The following is a 19,381-nucleotide window of genomic DNA, read 5'->3' as shown; positions in this document are numbered from 1 at the left end:
TACTACAAACCACTATTACAACTCAAAAATAATTTCTTGGATCAGAGAGGAATCAGCCAAGGAAAAGCTCTTTTAATAAAGCACGTTAAAAATACAGAATTTTTTTGGTCCAACACTTTTTTTCCTTTAAAGGTCACTTTAGCTACCATCTTCCTTTGACCTCAAAGAAGTTGGGGCATGAAGTTTATAGTGCCGAGGGCAGAGCATTCACGAGCAGCACATGAACCACATGTCCTGTCACATACTTCCGACCCCATTCAACAGGATTCCTTAAAGCCAGATTCAGACAGACATTTCCTTTCTAAATGGCCCTTCTGTTTCTCTTTTCTCTATTTTGCACTCGGGGCACTGTGTTAGGAGAAAAACATATCTCAGTAGGTCTACTCTGTTTATTAGGAGTTTCTTTCACTTAGATACATGCTGCTTTTTTCTAACACAATGACTGTTTTGTCATGCCGAATAAGTTTTCCTACTCTTCATCTTCCATTTGGGAGTGTGGGCTAAACCTCAGAACAAAGGATATGATAAAAGACAGGTGTAGCGCTTTCATTAGGAGGACAGGGAGCTTTTGAAGTACACTCCTGAAGTCAGCAAACAAAAACTAGGCAGCAAAGAGAGCTGCCTGTTACAATGTGCTGCAGAGATGAGACTATACCCAAATGAAATATTATGCTTTTTAGTCCCTGGTCCTGCTCCTGAGTGATGAAAGGGATCTGATGACTTTCTCCTGAGTCAGAGCTTTCATTGCCCCTGAAAAAGGGATGCACTGGTTATACAAATGGCAATTAATTGAAGTACTTCAGAGCCTGGGAAACTCCAGAGCAGAGCAACACAAGCCTTTGTAGGTGGCACACAGAAGCTATCAATCAGGAAAAGTATAAATTCTTTTCTTCTAAGCGGCAATTGTTCCTGCTAATATATTTATTTCTGAAATCCTACATCCAGCCCCCAGAGGCTCCAAGATGATGTGCAATATCATTACAAAACCAAACTCTCACATTTGAAATGCACAGAACATAATGAGGAAACCCTCATCAAACTAGAGCAACCACTCTTGCTATTTTGCCTGAAACTGTCTCTGTATCCCAGATGAGAGCTCTTCCCCATGCTCATCTTCTAAAGATGTAAGACCTACTTTAGAGAATGACATTTCGTAGAATGGAGGGCAGAGCTATGAGAAGGCCTTGGGATATCGGAGTGGCTTCAGATTGCTCTCTCTACCGAGTTTGTTCAACCGTGCTCTATCTACAGTCTATACGATTAATTAATGTGTGATAGATTAGCAACTCCCAAATAGGAAATCATGTTTTCGCCACAGGCTGTAACAGAAGTGCACAGGGTCTTATTCTGACATTGCTTGCACTGATAAATCCTGAAGGCAACTTTGCCGAGTCTATCAGGCTAGCAAAGTCAACGCAAGGAAGATCTGATAGGGCACAGCAGCTAGCAAAGCCACCCATCACCCTCATATCTGAATCAGCCACTACAAATATAGACACACACGCATATGCTATCCTTTTGTCTCAATCCTTTTGTTTAATGGGATGAAAAATAATAACCATCCAGGGAAAAGCATAGCTAAAGAGGAGCGAAGCATTCTGTCTAGTGATATTCTGCAGCCGTTGCTGCTTTAGCTTCATTTTTCTTCCTCCTTGCAGAAGTCTCTTTTGAGCACATCTTTTGTCTCTTTGGGGGCATTAGTGGCAGCCTCTGCTGTATGAAGGTGTCTCAGGTTGATGCATCTCTGTATCTCCGTGCTGTGCAGCACTGGGGCTCCCGGCTGGCTGTGGGGCAGGAGCAGCCCTCGCTCTTACCCCGCGTTACTGCAGCCCTAACTACAGCTGCAGCAGTGGGAAACAGCCGCTGCTTCTCTACAGAAGTGCACGGGCTAATAAGGACTTTCACGCAAACCAGGCAGCTCTTCCTTTCTTTCAAAAGTGGAAAAGCTGTTACTTTGCACAAGCGGTTTACAAATTAGTAGATAAGTATAAACTAGTGATGGTTAGCTCTTAAAGCTCTTCTGTCTAGTTTGTTAAATAGGATGAGTTATACTGAGGATGGGAGAAGCTCAGCTGCTTTATAAAAGCTGAATTACCATACCAAAGGAAGGAGCTGTGCTTGTTGCATATAAATATTAGTGTTTTGCTTAAAATCTTGGGAAAATGCAACCCTAATTGCAAATCCACCCACTATTAGTATCCCATAAACATAAAAGAATTGTGGATGAGCAATCCTTTGAGACACATCTTTAAGTGCTATACTTAACCCAATTGCTCCTAACAAAATAGATTTATTTGTACCAAATCTGAAGACTGGAATCAAGCACAGTGTGGGTTTCGGGTTGTTTTTTTTTTTTTTTCTGGTGAGGGTTTCAATAAAAGGTCAAACTACATCAATACTGTGACTGTAGTCTGCAGCACAGTCAGCCTGTAATTTTGTCTTCCTCAGTAAATTCTCAATACATTTGGATTTCTGCACATCCAGTCTTGAAACCATATCTCTACCAGAGGGTGAAAACCCATTGATTTCAGTGGGGTACCAACAATGCATGTGTGGTTTTGTTATACTTGTCTTTGTATCAGTGTATGACCCTCAGAATTTATAGGAGTGCTTTATCAGCAAAAGCCCCAAGCATTCATATGTCATTTTTTCCCCTCTGTCTAGATCTCACCTCATTGATCAGTGCACTGCAATGATTTTAGCTGGCTGCAGTAACATTGCTGAATTCAGTGACTCGAGTTGATATTTTGCTAACGGACCGCACAGCTATGCTTGGGTATCGTCTTCCGTACATATGCTGCAGTTTGCGCTTATGGTATCTGACGTGACTGCATTTCACTTTGTTTGGATCATATGCTCTTCTCCTCCACTTACTTTTGTCACTTTTTCCTCTTTATGATTTTCTGAAGTCAGCTGCACAGAATCTCTCTCCATCCACCTTCTTAACATAAAAAGGCTCTTAGCTGAATAGCACTTATTTAAGGTTCACTTTCCATAAATGTTCCTCAGGATTCTGGCAACCTGTGCAGTTGAAAAACAATCATTCCAACAAACCCGTTTTGAGAATAGCTGTAGAAATTTGCGTTCTGTCCCAGTTTCTGACACAGACTTCCCTTCTAAGGATGGAAAATTGCTCAGTTCTTATCTGTCTCAATTCTTCAACTCCAAGGCAGGAATAATAACATTTCCTTTTCCCAGTGCTTTCTCTGTCTATTTAGATTAGAAGCACAAAAGGGACAATAGGTGCTTGATTATGTTCTAGGGTAGCTGCTAACACACAGAATTGCTTATCTTGGTTATTTTTAATATACATAAAAATAATGCTTTCAAATACAAAGGAAAACTGGTTTAAAATTTGAACCAATGTTGATTTTCATTGTTTTCCAAAGTCTAATTAGTAACAAATGAGGGGAGTTCTTCCTTCGTGGTGTTTGTATCGTTGTGCTACTTTGCTGTGTCATGTTAATCCTGGTGCTAAGTCACCGTGTATGTCGTGCATGTCCTCAAAGAGTTTTTCCTATGCTGCTCCTGATATGGTGCAGTGCTGTGTAGCCCTCAAGCCTGCAAATGAACAAGACCTTTCTGGTTTGTCAGTACATCTTTTAATTTTTTTTTTTATAGCTATTTAGAAAGAGGGTTTCACTGTAATGTACGGCTATAGTTGCAGACTAGGCCACAAGGTAGTCTATCGTTCCTTGAGAGTATTTCCATACTGCTCATGTTTCTGTTTTGCTTTGATATTTATGCATTCTGAATAGTGAGAACAGCTGGTTGGGAGGCTATATTTCCTCCTGGCGGGGGCGAGGGGGGCGGGAAGTGAACTCTTGGTTTAAAAAAAAAATCTTCACCAGCATGTACATTGAAAAGTTTTTCAGTTTTTATATTCCAAAAAGGTATTGGTCGTCTGAAGCTGAATGCTTTCCAAGTTAAACATGCTTTTTTTTTTTTTTGGTGGAAACGTCCGCTTTGCTAAAAAAGTAATTTTCTTTCAGAAAGACAATATGACCATTTCTGTAACAGTGAACACATTGCACATCTATGATTGTTTCTGGCACGTATCCGTAGTGCTGTTAGTACGGACGGGGCTCCAGGTTGCTTGGAATCGTTCTGCTGCCAAATATTGTACACCGAGTGCAGGGAAGTATGAACATCTATTTCTCAGGTAGTTTTCAATACTTTTTCATCTCAAGCAATATGTGAGGTGTTGGTAGTTTTAAAAGTGGTCAGCAAGCCTCTTAGTCCAAGATTTATATTTTAGTTTCTGTATTATTGGGAGGAGAGTGTTTTGTGTCTGAAACAGTTCAGATGAGTACTAAATTCTCCTCTGGTTTTGAAAGCGTGACTAGTGGCCACTTAATCTCCTTTATTCCTGTTAACCATCTGTAGTATATCTAATTTGCTGGGTTTCTAAGATACTTGCTTTGTTTTTAACAAGCTTTGAGGTATAGGTTAACCGATGTCTTTGTAGAGTATCTGACTACAATCTGCTGAGCTAAAATTTGTGGCTCAGCTGTCTCTTTTCTCTATATATCATAAGCAATTCACTATTTTTATGACTTTACCCCTACCCTGACCCTGGGGGAAAAAAAAGTCTGTAGATCACCTTGCAGTCTGAGCCTTGTGCCTGGCAAGGTAATCTTCCTGCTAATTACCAGAGCTGTTAATTCTGTTGTCAGGTTTGACAGTTGAGAGATAGTGGCTATAAATGTCCATTTCCTACCAGTGGAGTGAAGAGTTAAGAGCAGGATTGTAAAAGGATGAAAAGCAATTTTGAAAGTGTTTCTGCTTTTCTCACTGTAAGATTGCAAGGTTTCAGCAATGTTCTCTTTCCAAAGGAGGGATCAGCTCCTATTTACAAAGTACCCCTGCAGGGATAGTGACCTGTGTGCTGAGGGACTCGCTGCAGTTTTGACAGGTTATTTACTGAGGTATTACTTCAGAAACATAGCACAGTAACTTACAACGCATGTGTGGTAACAACCCAGCAGCTCCTTGCAAACAAGACTAACTGCATGGTTATCTTGTGGCAATTCTACTGCTTTATCTCGTGGTAATGTGATGAATAATTTTAGCCAGCACTGCAGATGGTGAATTTAATCCAGGGCTACCTTCATGCTAGACATTAAATTCTAGGTTTGACTGAAATGCCTTTGCCCCTGCAGATTGCTTAGCAGAAATGTGAATGTCCATTTCAGGATCCAGATACACTGTGGTATTTCGTGCTAGGAATCAGTGGCATGAATAAAGTGGTCTTCTATTGCTATGGTCTCTGTTGTCATACTCTGAGCCCCTTACCTTTTCATGGTTTCTGAATCTAGTATCAGTACCTTACTTTACATCTTCGTGTGCATGAGACGTAATGTCATGGTAAGATTAAGGAATAAGTAGAACTGCTCATCTGTGTGTCGTGAGCATCAATTGGTTAAAGAAAAAGGTAATTCTCTCTTAGCTCAACGCACTGAGGGTTTGGAAGAGGTAAGGAAGTTTGTAACCACATTTTGCCTGGAGAGAGTACTAAAACTCTTGTTACTGTATGGTTTTAGGACTACTCAATAACATCTCTGCTCTTCTTTTATAAGAAAATAGAAAAGCATTAACATGTATACACACACATGTTCCCTACAAGTGATCTGTGTTGGGAAGCTATGGATTTCTAACCTGCCAAGATCTGACACAGCTTTGGATGTGCTTTGCAAAGTCCAAGGGTATCTACTGGTTCCCCAGCTCCCTGTTCTGCAAGAAGTTGGTTACTTTCTTCTGTTCTAAACATGTTATAACTTACAAATGTGGCTGCTGCGATTCAGCTCCCAGGTCAACACAGGTATGCATCAAAGTCTTTCTGATTGTGTTTAGTTTAGTTTTGGTGGTTTGGTTTTTTTTTTTTTTTTTAACAAATTACTTCTTTTGCTGCCCCTCAAGCACATCAGTCTTTGAAGTCGAAAGTCTTCTCAAGCACAGTGAGTGAGCTTGCTTCAAGCATGGTGCTGATCTGGCTCTTGATCATGAAAAAGCCTCTGAAAAGCTTAGTTTAGCCTTCCTAAAGAATCTGGACATCTTCAAATACTTTAAAGTATATTAAGTATTAATTTGTTTTTTGCATACAGAAAAAGTGGAGATGATATGTATTTTACAGAAGCCTATGGCTTTTAGTACTTATCTGGGAGGTTTAAAACTTTTCACTAAGGTCTGGTTCCACTTCTCTGGGGCAGGTGTTCTCTCCACAGGTTATTTTTTAGTGATAACCTGTTATTCTCTGAGTATACTTGCCTTAGCTTTCAGCAGGCAGCACGCTGTTAAAGGAGCAGAGAGATGCAAACAAGAAAATCTTGAAAACCTTGTCAGTAGGGCTGGAGCCTGATTCTTCAGCTTTTAGCTTTTTGCAATCAACTGGAGCTTCCTGTCCACATGGGATGAGTGTTTATGGGGAAAATAAACTTGTTTGATTATTTTTGTTTGTATAAAGCTGGATGGGAATGTTATGGAAAAACATAGGCTCTGAACTTCAAAATGGGAATTTAGCATGAAAATGTTTATTTTTCCTCATGAAAATGCTTTAAGAAAGAATTTTTTCTTTTTTTTTCAGTTTCCTTTTGCATCCTCAGCTAACCCCTGCCCTGATGGGTCTGTGTGACCATTGTCAACCATGACAGCTCTCTGCTTCTGTTTCTTCCTCACTTTCAGTATCTTGCGTAACTCCGGGAGTTGCTTCTCTGGGGAGGGGAATGTCTCTTGCTCTTCAAAACAGAGTCTCCTCTGAGGCTTGAAGGAGCTACTATAACTGAAAATTATACTATTGTGTCCTCAAACCTGCAAAGGTTTTTTGCATTTTTCCAGGAAAAGACGATGAAAAGCTTAATATTTGTCCCCTGGTGATATAGAATCATAGAATCATAGAATGCTTTGGGTTGGAAGGGACCTTTAGAGCCCACCCAGCCCAACCCCCCTGCAGTGAGCAGGGACAGCTTTAACCAGATCAGGGTGCTCAGAGCCCCATCCAACCTCACCTTGAATGTTGCCAGGGATGGGGCCTCCACTACCTCTCTGGGCAACCTGTGCCAGTGCTTGACCACCCTCATTGTAAAAAACTTCTTTCTAATGTCTAGTCTAAATCTATTCTTCTTTAGTTTAAATCCATTATTCCTTGTCCTGTCACAACAGGCACTTTGAAGATGTATTTATCTGAATATTGATTGAAAAGCAGAGCACAAGATCTCCAAATCAAGCTACTCTGAACAGCAAAGCTGTGAACCACTCAGAGCTAAACCCGTGGTGTTTTTCTTAACCTTGCCAAAGAGGAGAGCTGGGAAGCCTGTTACACTCCTCCTGCTGCCTCTGGGCATAGCCACGTTTTGCCTTAGCTGTCAACTTATCTTTGTGAAACAGAGATCCTGCAGATTTTTTTTTCTTTTTTTTAAGTTAAGGTTGTTCATTTATTTAAGCCTTCTATCTCCTTGCTGATAACAAAGCCTGCTGATGTTGTCTCTCTCAATATATAGTTTAATACATTTGACCCACTTGTCATATTCTTGGCATCACAGCCTGTGTGTTTTAACAGGACTGCTTTGAGCTAATGACACATATGGGGGATTTACGTAGGTACGGTGGACTTGCACAACTGCACGGCATCAGAGTTTTAGGAACATGGAGAGTAGCGCTCCAGTCTGTTGCTTGAAATGTACATCGCAGCAGGGCTGGACCTATTTAAAAATCACCAGAGGCCTTGCTAGTTAACTTCCCTTTCATGTAATAGAAAAAAAGGTTGAATGAGTCATGTGAAGCCAGCCATGAGATTAATATAGACAAAGATGTCATATCCTCATGCATGCAGCTGTGAATGGCATATCTACTTTGCCATCTGCAGATTAAATGGACATAGTGTCTCGGAGGCTGCTGCAGGGCTTGGTATAACTCAGTTATCATCAGGCAGATTTCCTGTTGCCTAATACCCAAACACAATAGTTGTTTAGCGTCAGACTTTGGTTTCTGGAGTAGTTTCAAAACCCGCCAGCCACAGTATGTAGTTTTATAACACCACCACCGTTAACTAATTGCACTCGCTCACAGAATTATGAAACCCAAGAGGATAATTTGGTGCATCATGAGTATATCTTTGTGAATTTTTCATAGGCAGTTTATATTTTAGCTGATACTTAAAATGAGAATATTTTCCTGCAGATCTGTTTGCTCTAATTTCTTTCCTCTTGGTAATTTGGGGCTTTCTTTTCTAACAATTAGAAAAACGACATTCTGTTTAATTACAATATTTACAGAAACAGCTTTTTTCCATATTGCAAGTTGTAACAAGTTTTATGTCAGTTAACCTCTATGTTTGCAAAGACACATCTGTATTGACCTTTAAGTATCATTCATTACACTTCCAAATTGGGCAGTTGAATGTGAGTGCTTGATTTATAAGAAGCGTTTAAGGACATATTATGTTAAGCATGCAATTAATCTTGATAGGAAAATACCGTAACTCCCTCAAATCATTCTGGTATTCTGGTCATGGCTGACATCTCTGACCAAGTTTATTTCTATCTAGATTCTTCATCAAAACTTATTTGTGAGTTCACTCCAAAAGGCCAAAGCTGGGAGAAAATCTGTGCTCTTCATACTGAAATCTTTGATGCAGTCACGTAATTCCCATTTACTTCAGTGAGTCACCCATGTGCACAGAGATGAGAATCCTCCCTTGTTAGGGCTTTAAAGATTTCCATGGGAGTTTGCTTCCTTGAATATTTTATTTTCAGCTTTGTTATGGTAAGATGATTTTTCTGACATTTTGCTGATCACAAAGCAGCTGGCCCCATAAAAAATAAAGCACACACACAAAGAAACAAATGACTGGGTGTCTGGGGGAAAATGTGAGTTCTGTGTCTGAGCTGCAACAGATTGTCATCATTAAAACAAAGCATCAGCAAATGCTGGAATGATGGGCATTAAAGAGTGGAAGCGTTTTCTCAGGTTGAAACACAAAAGAAAGGTGGTACTTTAAACCATTGTTCATTTTGGGTGTATCAGCTCTGATAATTTTTAAAATTCTAAAATAATGGTGTTAAATGCAAAGAAGGTAACAAGCAGAAACACTATAAGGTGCACTTGATTTAACTGTACAAATTACACCATCCCTTATTGCAGGTGTAAATGAGCCGCTGCAGAGATCTGCCACGATTGGAGCACCATAAAATCCACAAATACAGATTCTTGTCCATATTGGGGGCTCTCTGGCAGAGAAGAGTTGAAGTCCAAATTTCAAACTGCAATATACCAAACCCCAGACATAACCATTTTCTACTATGATCTCTCTTCCATCTCTGTAGTATATTTACAGCAGAGGATGGTCCTTATTCTGCATCCCCACAGCACCCCTTTGCCAGTTCCTACCAAGGTCTTTGCTTCTAAGAGACGAGGCAGCACGAGTGATGGAGGGGCCTGTAGTTAGGCGCTGGAAGGACACATGGGAAGGACCTGGTCTCCTTGTTGTACCAGCTCTGTCACCAACTCCCAAAGACTTTTCCTGTCACAGGAAAAGACATAGGCAAAAGAAATGGCCCATGAAGGGCAAAAACCCCAGCCAATGGTATTAGATGGGGAACTAGTTCATTCCCTCCCCCTTCCCCAAGTTTTTTATTAAATGCTTTCTATCCTGAGTTTTTAATTTTTTTTTCTATTTCTATTTAATTTCTTGATATATTTGTTTCTGCTTATCTATATTGTATGAGTCATCATGCTGTTAAAGACCCTTATTAAGGAAAGTGAATAATCTCCTTGAAGTTACGTATATGTGTCTCTGTTCCCTCTGCTTGTGGCTGTTTTCTCCTTGGTTATTGGAAATTAAAGGCCAGAAAATGGGTTTGACGTGGAATTTTCATAGGAATTTTTTTTGAGGTTTTCCCTTAAAAGCTTTTTCATCAAAAGCTGGAACTAAAACCCAAATTACTTCTACATTTTGAAAAGGAATAGGTCAGCACTCTGGGTTTATGTCAAATGTTACATTTTCAGAAACAAAGAATTGTAACCTCAAGTTGAATAAAAATGTTCTTAGGCAGACAGCATCCTGGCCGCTGGCCAGGCAGCTGCATTGTTTCTCCCGGGGCTGGGTTTCTGGGCAGTCAGAAGTGAAGCAGAATCTGGAAACCAAGACTTCAGAGCAGAACAATGATGGAACTGAATGTGCTGTTGTGAGGGGATAATTTCCTTGGTCCTTTTTCAGCAGTTTTCCTGTGGTCACTTTCATTCCACTCCCCTCCTTCCCATTCACTTTTCTTTCCTTATTCTTCCCTTTTCCCTTGTCTCTCACTGCTCACTTCCCTGTCCCCTCCTCACCTTGTTACCTTCACTGTTCTTGTATCTTTGTCCTTGCAGTCATGCACTGATATGACCAAATACTGGCAAAACCTTGCAATGGCCAGATTTCCTGCAGAAAGTCAAGATGGGTTTCAGGGCAGGCTCAAAGTGTTATTTCTTCTGCACAACCAAAAGAACTGGGTCTGTACCTTAAAACATGCTTCCTTGTTCATCATCTATGTGGTTGCTTAGCTGGTGCCTCACAAAACCAATGTGAATTTTAATTCATAGTAGTTCACTGAGAGGGACCTTTCAGGTCTTGGAGTGGTCTTGTGGCCTTTCAGAACTTGCCCCTTTCTCCATAGCCAGCTATCAGGGAGGGGTCTTTGTTTTCCTTTCAAGTTCTTGTTGACTACTCTCTGTTTGACTTATCAGCCAATAAGAAATGTGAAGATGTATGTGTCTGATGAAATATTTAGACTTTTAATACTAGCAGCTCACAAGAGACATAAACCAGAATTTATTTCTGTTTACAGCACTTCTGCTGGAAGTATCCTGCTAATCTACCTAATATATGTAAGAAAATGCAGACATGCTAAGATTTTTTTTTTTATTATGACTATCAATCTTCACTGCAATATTATGAAGCAACAAGAAATGGACTTTTTCAGGAACTAGATGTCCTATTTATTAAAGACAATGCCTCATGTTATCTGTCAGAGCCCTGTACGCAGCACAGGGAGACCTTTTTTGAAGAAACTCAATTGGGTGGCGTAGTTTCCCTGCAGGCTTTAGGTGTAAGATATTGTCACTTTTCCAGATAAGGTTGCATTACATGCACGCATCACTGAACGAGACATCCTGTGGCTGATGCCCTCATAGCAGCTATAGGGCCAAGCACAACTGGGCAAACAGTTGCCTGGGGCCAGTGGAGGAGCAATATTCACAAAACAGTCCCTCCCTCAAGCCCGATGCTCAAGGGCGCATGCCTGAGAGATGAGCCTGGAGACTAAATTTCCAAATTTCTAGGGGGGTAAAAATCAGGGTGACTTAGGTCTTTTGGCTTCATGACAGCTGACTCCCGCATCCCATTGGTGGCCAGGTCCTTGAGGCAAAAATTGCCTTTCCCATCACCTTTCTCTCTCTGCCTCCATGGCCAGCAAACCTAGAGCAGTTGTTTTGTAACCACATTTAGCTTTCAGTTTGCTTCCATTCCAGCCCTGAACAAAGGATTTATAATCCCAAACCTGATCAGTGTGTTTTCCCCACTTTCAACCCTTGGTTTAAAAAAAAAAAAAAAAAAAAAAAAAGTCTTCTCCTTGGAAGATTACCTTTTTCTCTGGAGGTTTCTTCCCACTTGTTACCTCTAGGTGGATGTGGTTTTCTGTAATGCTTTTGCGTGCGTTGTTACAGTGGCATTAGCAAGGTGTATTTTCGAGCTCAGACACTATTAGTAGATGTGGGTCTTCGCAGGATAAAACTTTAGAAAATGAGTTCTAGCTTTTCCCCCCCTTTCATCTGAAATGGGAACTGGTTAACTGATGCTGTGGTGACTTCTTGAGGCAAATACCCTGGCAAGGCAGACCGAGAGAGCAGGAGGAGTTTAACCCCCAAAGCTGGCAGGGAGGCAGGGTTAGAAGTGGCATCTGCACCCCACACTTCTACCTGGCAGTTCTCCCATCCTTCACAGCCATGATACAAATAGGAGTGCAGCTAAAAATGGAAATGCAAATGGACCCCAAAATAAAGAAGATGGGCAATAACAACATTCTTGACTGACTGAAGTCTGCTGCATGTTTTTAAGTTAACTGGATGTTCTGCACTTGCTTCAGTATATAAGATCAAAAAATAAATCCTATTAATACTTTTATTTAAACTAGTCATTCAAATCTGAGTGGAATCAGAAGCCATAAGCACTCAGGTTTGCGCAGGATTACCCCTGGCATAAATTATGTACACATGTCAGAGGTATGAGAATATCAAGTGAGTTCATTTAAATTAATTGATTTTTGATAATAGAGGCTTGATTTACCCTAGCTTAACTCCATTAACTTTGGTGGATTTGCTCCTACTTCACTTTGGTATAAATCAGGGGAATACCAAGTCCACTGAGTGTAAACGCTAAGACCAAGTGAAATGTTTACTGTCTATGTCTTATCACATTGAAAGTAGTAGAAAATGTGTTTCTTCTGATTTATTCTACTGTAATGCAGACAGTGGTCAGGAACAGCAGAAATGATTAGCTGTTTATTGCTGTGTTTGGCTTTAATAACTAATATCATGCTAACACAAACATAATCATAGATTCAAATTGAGCTTATATTCAAGATATTCTTAAAGCAACAAGGAGAACTCAGGTATTGACCATTCACAGACAGAAATGGTTTCCAGCCTCTGGGCTCAGCAGTGTGCTAAGGTCTGAAGTCACTCATGTACCTGACTGGAGTCCTTCCTCCCCCTTTTTTTAAAGTGCCTTCTTACTGCTCCATGAGTGAAAAATTAATGGCCCTTCTTTCATTTGCTTTTGTGACGAGAAGGAAGCACTTCCATTAATGACACTAAGAATAGGATTTACTGTAACTTGGCCTCAGATGGTATTTGTGGTTCCCACACATCCTGTAACAATATGCTTTCTGAACTTAAACGGATATTGCCACACTGACTGTTATAGAAAAGCAGAAGGAAGATGATGAAGCAGCTCCTCCAAGCTAATTTTTTTTTCTGAGGCAAATTTATTGGCCTCGTGTTCTACACCTCTGCAAGGGAAAAAAAAGCCCCAACATGAAAGTGAGACAGGTTGCTAGTGTATTTTAGCAGTGTGTCTGCATTGGGGTGATTTCCTACAATTAATTACTGGTGTGAGAGGTAAAGTAGAAAAACAGAGTTTTACAGCTGGTTTTTCACTCTTGCATAGTAGTATTATCTGACAAGGGCACAAATACTGTATTCAGCTCCACCTTTCCCATTCCTCAGCCAAACCTCTCTTCCACCTTTTCAGCAATTCCCCCAGCAGCTGCATCATCTAGCAACCTTCTAGTGATCACTTTGCACACAACCGCCCCAGTCAATGCTCCTCTGGGGTAGCTCTGTCACCGATTGACGAATTGGTAGTGTTCAGCTCCAGCTGGCAATCAGCTGCCTCTGCTCCTTGACCTCTTGCCCGGGGCTGCCTGTAGACCTGTCAGTCATGGAAATATTTTTGTGAAGTCAACTCTTTAAGCAATTAAGGATCTATATGTAGGCAGCCAGAGCATCTTGCATGGTGCTTGGGCCAGCTAAAACTTCTCTTACCCATTACCAGCCTCTGAGCAAGCCAGGCCTGCATAGAATAGATAAATACCAACCATCCATCATCCCCCGTATGGCTTAGGAGTGTAATTTCATGAGCTGCCTGTGTGGGAGAGAAGTGTGAGAAGATGCTGCATCAGTGTGTGGGCTGCAAAAGGGACAAAGAGGTGACTTAAAATTTATACTGGAAATAGAGAGTGAGTAATAATGTGCCCACCACAGACCTTTCTTCAGAAGAAATATGCAACTGAAAAATGATTTGAATGATGGATTTAACTACCAACTGAAAATGAACCCGGGAATCTGAGGTGTAAGCCAGCCCTCTGGCAAGATATGGTAGCAAACAGGCATAAACCACACAGTGAAATAACAGTGTGTGTGTGTGGGGGGGGGGGGTGGTGGTGGTGGTGGTGGTGGAAGTTGTGTGACTTGAGGCTTGGAAAGAGGAAGTTTCTGTGTACCTGCTAGTTTTTTTCTTTCTTTCCTCTGTGGTGCTTTCCCATAATTAATGGAACCACCAGGAGACTAAAGTGACATGATGCTCCAGACCTGAAATCTGAATCCCAGGGGATTTCTAAGATGAATCCAGACCAGAATACTGTATCCACAGGGCTATGGGAAAGCGATGTGTGCCTTTGTGCCTTGGACCTTACAGATACATGGGTATGAACCAGAACACCGGATCAGACTCTTCAGGTTTTGAAGACGTAAATAGGGCTCATATCCAGACATTACAGCATTATATTTGCTCTAGCAAAAAAAGGCTTAACATGCATGCATGAAACAGAAAATAAACTGGTAGGAAAACACAGAACTATATTTGAGCTGATGGAATGACCTGTCCTGATATGATATTTGTCAACTGTGTCTCCTATATTCACCTATGCAATTCTCCAGTCATTTGTCAGTCAAGCTGAAACAGGTTTTTAGTAATAGAGAGAAGACTTTCTCCAAAGAAAGTCTCTGTTCATGCACATGATCTGGAGAGAGCATTCGTTTGTTTTTCTTGTTGCCATTTGCGGTGAATAAGATATAATCTTTTCTCTTCTGTCCGTTCTTATGCATCTTCCTGCATGAGATCCTTAGAACTGCAAAGTCAGTTCGGTGAAACACATCTCTCTCCCATCCCCTTCCTTCATTTCCTAAGAAAATAGATACTTTGAAAGCCATGAAATATAATGCCAAGTGCTGCCTTCCTAAAGAATGTCTAAAATTCCTGCGAGACAATGCATTGTTTCAAAACAAAGCTATTTCAGGCAATTCTATCCTCATATGTACAAAGCTATTCATCCAAGAGACTTTTTTTCAGCACAAATATTCTTGCTCTGGGGTTTTATCTTTTAGAAAGAAAAAAGAAAGTGTTTTGGAAGATCAGTTTCATATTGTTACAATTTAAAATAAAACAAACAAAAACAGATTCTGCAGAAGTTCTAACCAACTGTCATTCTTGTTGTCCGTGTCTCATCAAAGCCAGCACGATCCCTCTGGAACATCTCTTACAAACGTTATTTATTTGACAGTCCCCCTCTTGGGTTTTTTTTGTCAAATGTTACCGAGAATCCTATTCCATGCTTAACTTTTAATGGAAGAGTGTGGTGGCTTTGGTTTTACACACTTCAGGGTCTTACATGGATCTTGGTGTAGTGGGAACTACCCCCAAAACTGCTGAAAGTCTCCATGTCCCCGTCTTTGTGCCAACTTTCCCAGGGTATTGGCACTGTGTTTATTGCTGTTTGGTGTGGCTAGCAGGAGAGAGAACTGAAGTACTGGCCTGCTGCAAGCCATTTTCTACCAGTAAGGATGTGGCCTATAGATTTTTATGAACTTCGATTCACAAAATCACAGAGCTGGAGGGTTATGATCTCTGTAGAAGCATTGTCATTTCCAAAGGAAATATTTTATAGAAGGCAGGTAAGTTTTGGTCAAGTAGAGGTCCTCAGCCGCTGTTTTCTTTACTCTCCCCATGCATGAATTCATTGTGGGCTTGAACTAGGAAAACATGGCTAATGCTGCCACAGTAAAAGACAGAATGAGCTCAGAAGTAGGGATAGAGCAATGGTGCCTTCATTTCTTTCACTTATTTTGCAGAAAACAGGGCCTCAGACCATTAGTGGTCTCTCCTTTCTCAGCACCAAGCCTGCTTACTGAAATTAGAGATACAAAACTATTTCACTAGCCCCTGCATTTTGACTCCACTCCAACTCATTGGTTTTATTGTGGTAGGAGATAGATATTCACAGAGGAAAGGCAGGACACTATTGCACTAAAATGTGTAAAATGCTCTCTGGGAAGTAAATTGTAGGTGTCCTACTGGATAAAGATTTAAAGATGTCCCTTTTCATTTCGGTGTTGATGGCAACATGGAGGGATCTGGGTTTAGCAGTCATTGGTAATTAGCCAGTTTGCAGTATTATCAGAAATATGTGTTTTTTTGCAACAACAAAAAACCGCAGAAACATCCTTTCTTTAGAAATATCAGTTGAACAAAACCAAAAAGTGGAAAAAGAAAATTAGCAGCTGCTATTGCACTAAACTTTAGCCTACAGATACTGTTTTCTGAGAACTATCATTAGAGCGAAATTAAAATATAGCCAAGATTTTTCTAAATAAAACTGTCAATGAAGATAAAAAGTTTTTATGTTGACAGTAAAGCAAATTATTTTTTCCACTCTGTTGAGGTTTTGTAATAGTGCAGTATATCTGGTTGACTTATGGCACACTAATGACAGATTAACAGCTGCAAGAGAGACGACTGCTCTGAGAATCGCTCTCGAGCAAGTGAAGCTGAAGACCTGTGGGCAAGGGCTGGATTTGGAGGCAAAAATGGGTGGAGGATTTAAGCAAGGCTGCACATCAGTAATACAGAGAACAAATTAAGAAAAACAGTTATGGATGTGAGAAGAAGTGGTTCCTAGGGTGAGGGAAGCTCCGTGGTGGAGGTTGTGTCTTGGCACTGCAGGAACTGAGATGCAGCAGCAAAGTAACTTAGCTTGGGTATTTTCTATAGGTTAGGGAAGGTGTGCACCAGCAGCAGTGATAATTGCTGGGGATATTAAGTAGGTTAAGCAAGAATTATGATCTGCTGCAGTCTTTTAATGCATTGCTAGCATGTTCAGCCAGCACAAATGTCCCCGCAACCAGCCTGAAATAGCTATTTCCTTGGGTGTTTCCCTGAAATATTAACATAGACAGAAAAGGTCACACTAGAGGAATTTTTCTCTTCTCACCACCCAGAACCGGAGACCTTCTTCCCACTTTGGGGTGAAAAAGGCTCAGAGCTCAGCCATCCCCATGGTCTGGCAGAAGGAGGAGTCCTGCCATTGTAGGTGAATGCTAACCTGTCCTGCTGCGCTTGGGGTTGCTACACTTCCTGCTGGAGTGATGTGGAATGAAGAGAAGGCTTTGGAAAGTTGCATTCTTGGTGGAAACACTCACTGGATTAGAAATTCACTCTAAAGAGCTCACTAATCTGCTATTTTTTCTCTCTGAAAGAGTGCTTGGTAGTTTGCATTTGGGGTCTGTGTTATGTGTTGCAAATGAGGCAGCAGAACAGTTCGAATACCATGGTCTGAAAGTGGAGCTGGTACCTTCATTGTAAGATGATGGCAGTGGCGGTTGCACGTTTTATCTGATGCTCTTTGTTGTAAATAAATAGACAAAGAGGGGCTGGAGTAGTGCAGTAGCAGAAGCCGTTCATTGCCTCTCTGTCCTCTGTGCCCACAGCAAGTGGAGAGAAAGGGACTGAATCCTTGCACCATAACTCATTCTCAAGTCTCCAAATGTGCTGGAGCTGCTCCCTTCATTGGACAGTGCCCAGTTATAACCTTGTCCAAGCACAGGGACTATTGGCAGCTGTACCAGGTTCCCCACCCCTTAGTTCCCGAGTCCTCAATTTCACCACTTTTAGCAAAAAGCATGCATTTAGCTCTTCAGAACTACCATATCTTGGAGATCCTTGGATGCCTCCAAAACCACTGTCTGTGGTGACCTGAATTCACTTGGAGATATCGTCAACATTTAATTAGACTAGTTATTTCGGCAGGGAGGAGGAAAAAAAAAAAAGAAAACACTTAGAAAAGAACAGCTTTTCCTTCGTTTGTGACATCTGAATAATTTAAAGAGGTTGTGAGAACTATGCTTTATTTTAATTAGTTTCTGAATCAGTTTCTGCTTTGCCTATTCTTTCTCCCCCCTCTTTGTACTGTTTATTTTTGATGACATCTGCAATCCTGAAAAAAAAGAAAAAGGAAGCAAATTAACTTGGTTCAAGCCACATCAGCACATCCCTTGGAAGATCACAGCAGTCAGCTGTAAAAAATGGGCTTATGCTGAAAGAAAATGAGGCACTCAGAGGGCTGAAAATGTACTTACCTATTTATCAACTACATCTATCTTTATTATTTTTGTACGACACCAGAAAACATTCTTGGCACTTCACAGATGTGCACAAAGGACATGAGGTGGACTGCTGTGGCACTGTTTTATTAAGGCCACTCTGCATTTACATCTGCCAAACCGAGAACAAAGTCCATCCTTTGACAAACTCTCAGTCTAACTAGGCCCAGTCCAGGAGAGCAGCGGGGGAAGAAATGAGCCATGTGGCTGTGATGAACACTGTGATTAAGGAACATCACATTAGTTCCAGAAAACTCTTTTTGCTCCTTGCAGACCCCTGCCCTGTGGTGCTATGCATTTTGCCAACAGTCCTTCTTCTTGTGTCCTATTCCTGCCAAGCAGCGAGCGAAGGGTAACCTCTGCAGAGATGGTCTGCTTGTTTAACCCAGCTGTGGGCCTAAGAAGAGTGAAGGGAGTCAGGGTGAAGGAGATGATGCTCACAAAGATCTTAAGCAGTGTCCTGGTATCAGCAGGGGTAGAGTTAATTTTCTTCCTAGTAGCTGGCACAGTGCTGTGTTTTGGGTTTAGTATGAGAAGAATGTTGATAACACACTGATGGTTTAGTTGTTGCTAAGTAGCGCCTATACTAAGTCAAGGACTTTTCAGCTTCCCATGCTCTGCCAGGTGCACAAGAAACTGGGAGGGGGCACAGCCAGAAGAGTTGATCCAAACTGACCCAAGGGCTATTCCATACCATATGACATCATGCTCAGTATAGAAACTGGGGGGGGGTTGGCTGGGGAGCAGCGATCGCTGCTCGGGAACTGTCTGGGTATTGGTCGGCGGGTGGTGAGCAATTGCATTGTGCATCACTTGCTTTGTATATTATTATTACTGTTATTATTATTATATTGTTATTATTACTACTACTATTTTACTTTATTTCAATTATTAAACTGTTCTTATCTCAACCCAGGAGTGTTTCTCACTCTTACTCCTCCGATTCTCTCCCCCATCCCACCGGGGCAGGGGGAGTGAGCGAGAAGCTGCGTGGTGCTGAGTTGCTGGCTGGGGTTAAACCATGACAGCAGAGAAATGAGAAGGAAGAGATCCAGCAATGCACAGCTGAAGGAAACAAACCTGATCGATTGATTACTCTTGTCCACAGCATCACTTAGCTACAGCTATGTGTCTTTTCAAGTAAGATGAGCTGTCCTGTTTGGAAATGGGCACTGCTGTTTGCAAACTTAAGTTGCCCATACAAAAAGTTACTCTCCATGGGCGTGAGGAAAGGAGCTATGACTCCGTTCTCATAAACCTGGGGTTTACAGAAGTTGATAGAGAGATATATGTATCTTTGGCCTGTCATTGCCAGTCCACATTCAACATTGATAATTCTGTGTGCTTCCTGGAAAGACTGTATGTCTATGAAGTAAAAGAACATGAAATACACTTGTAATTTTAAAATCAT

Source organism: Pelecanus crispus, chromosome 9 (genome assembly GCF_030463565.1).
Source record: "Pelecanus crispus isolate bPelCri1 chromosome 9, bPelCri1.pri, whole genome shotgun sequence".
Classification (NCBI taxonomy): Eukaryota; Metazoa; Chordata; class Aves; order Pelecaniformes; family Pelecanidae; genus Pelecanus; species Pelecanus crispus.
Note: the sequence above shows the minus strand (reverse complement) of the source record.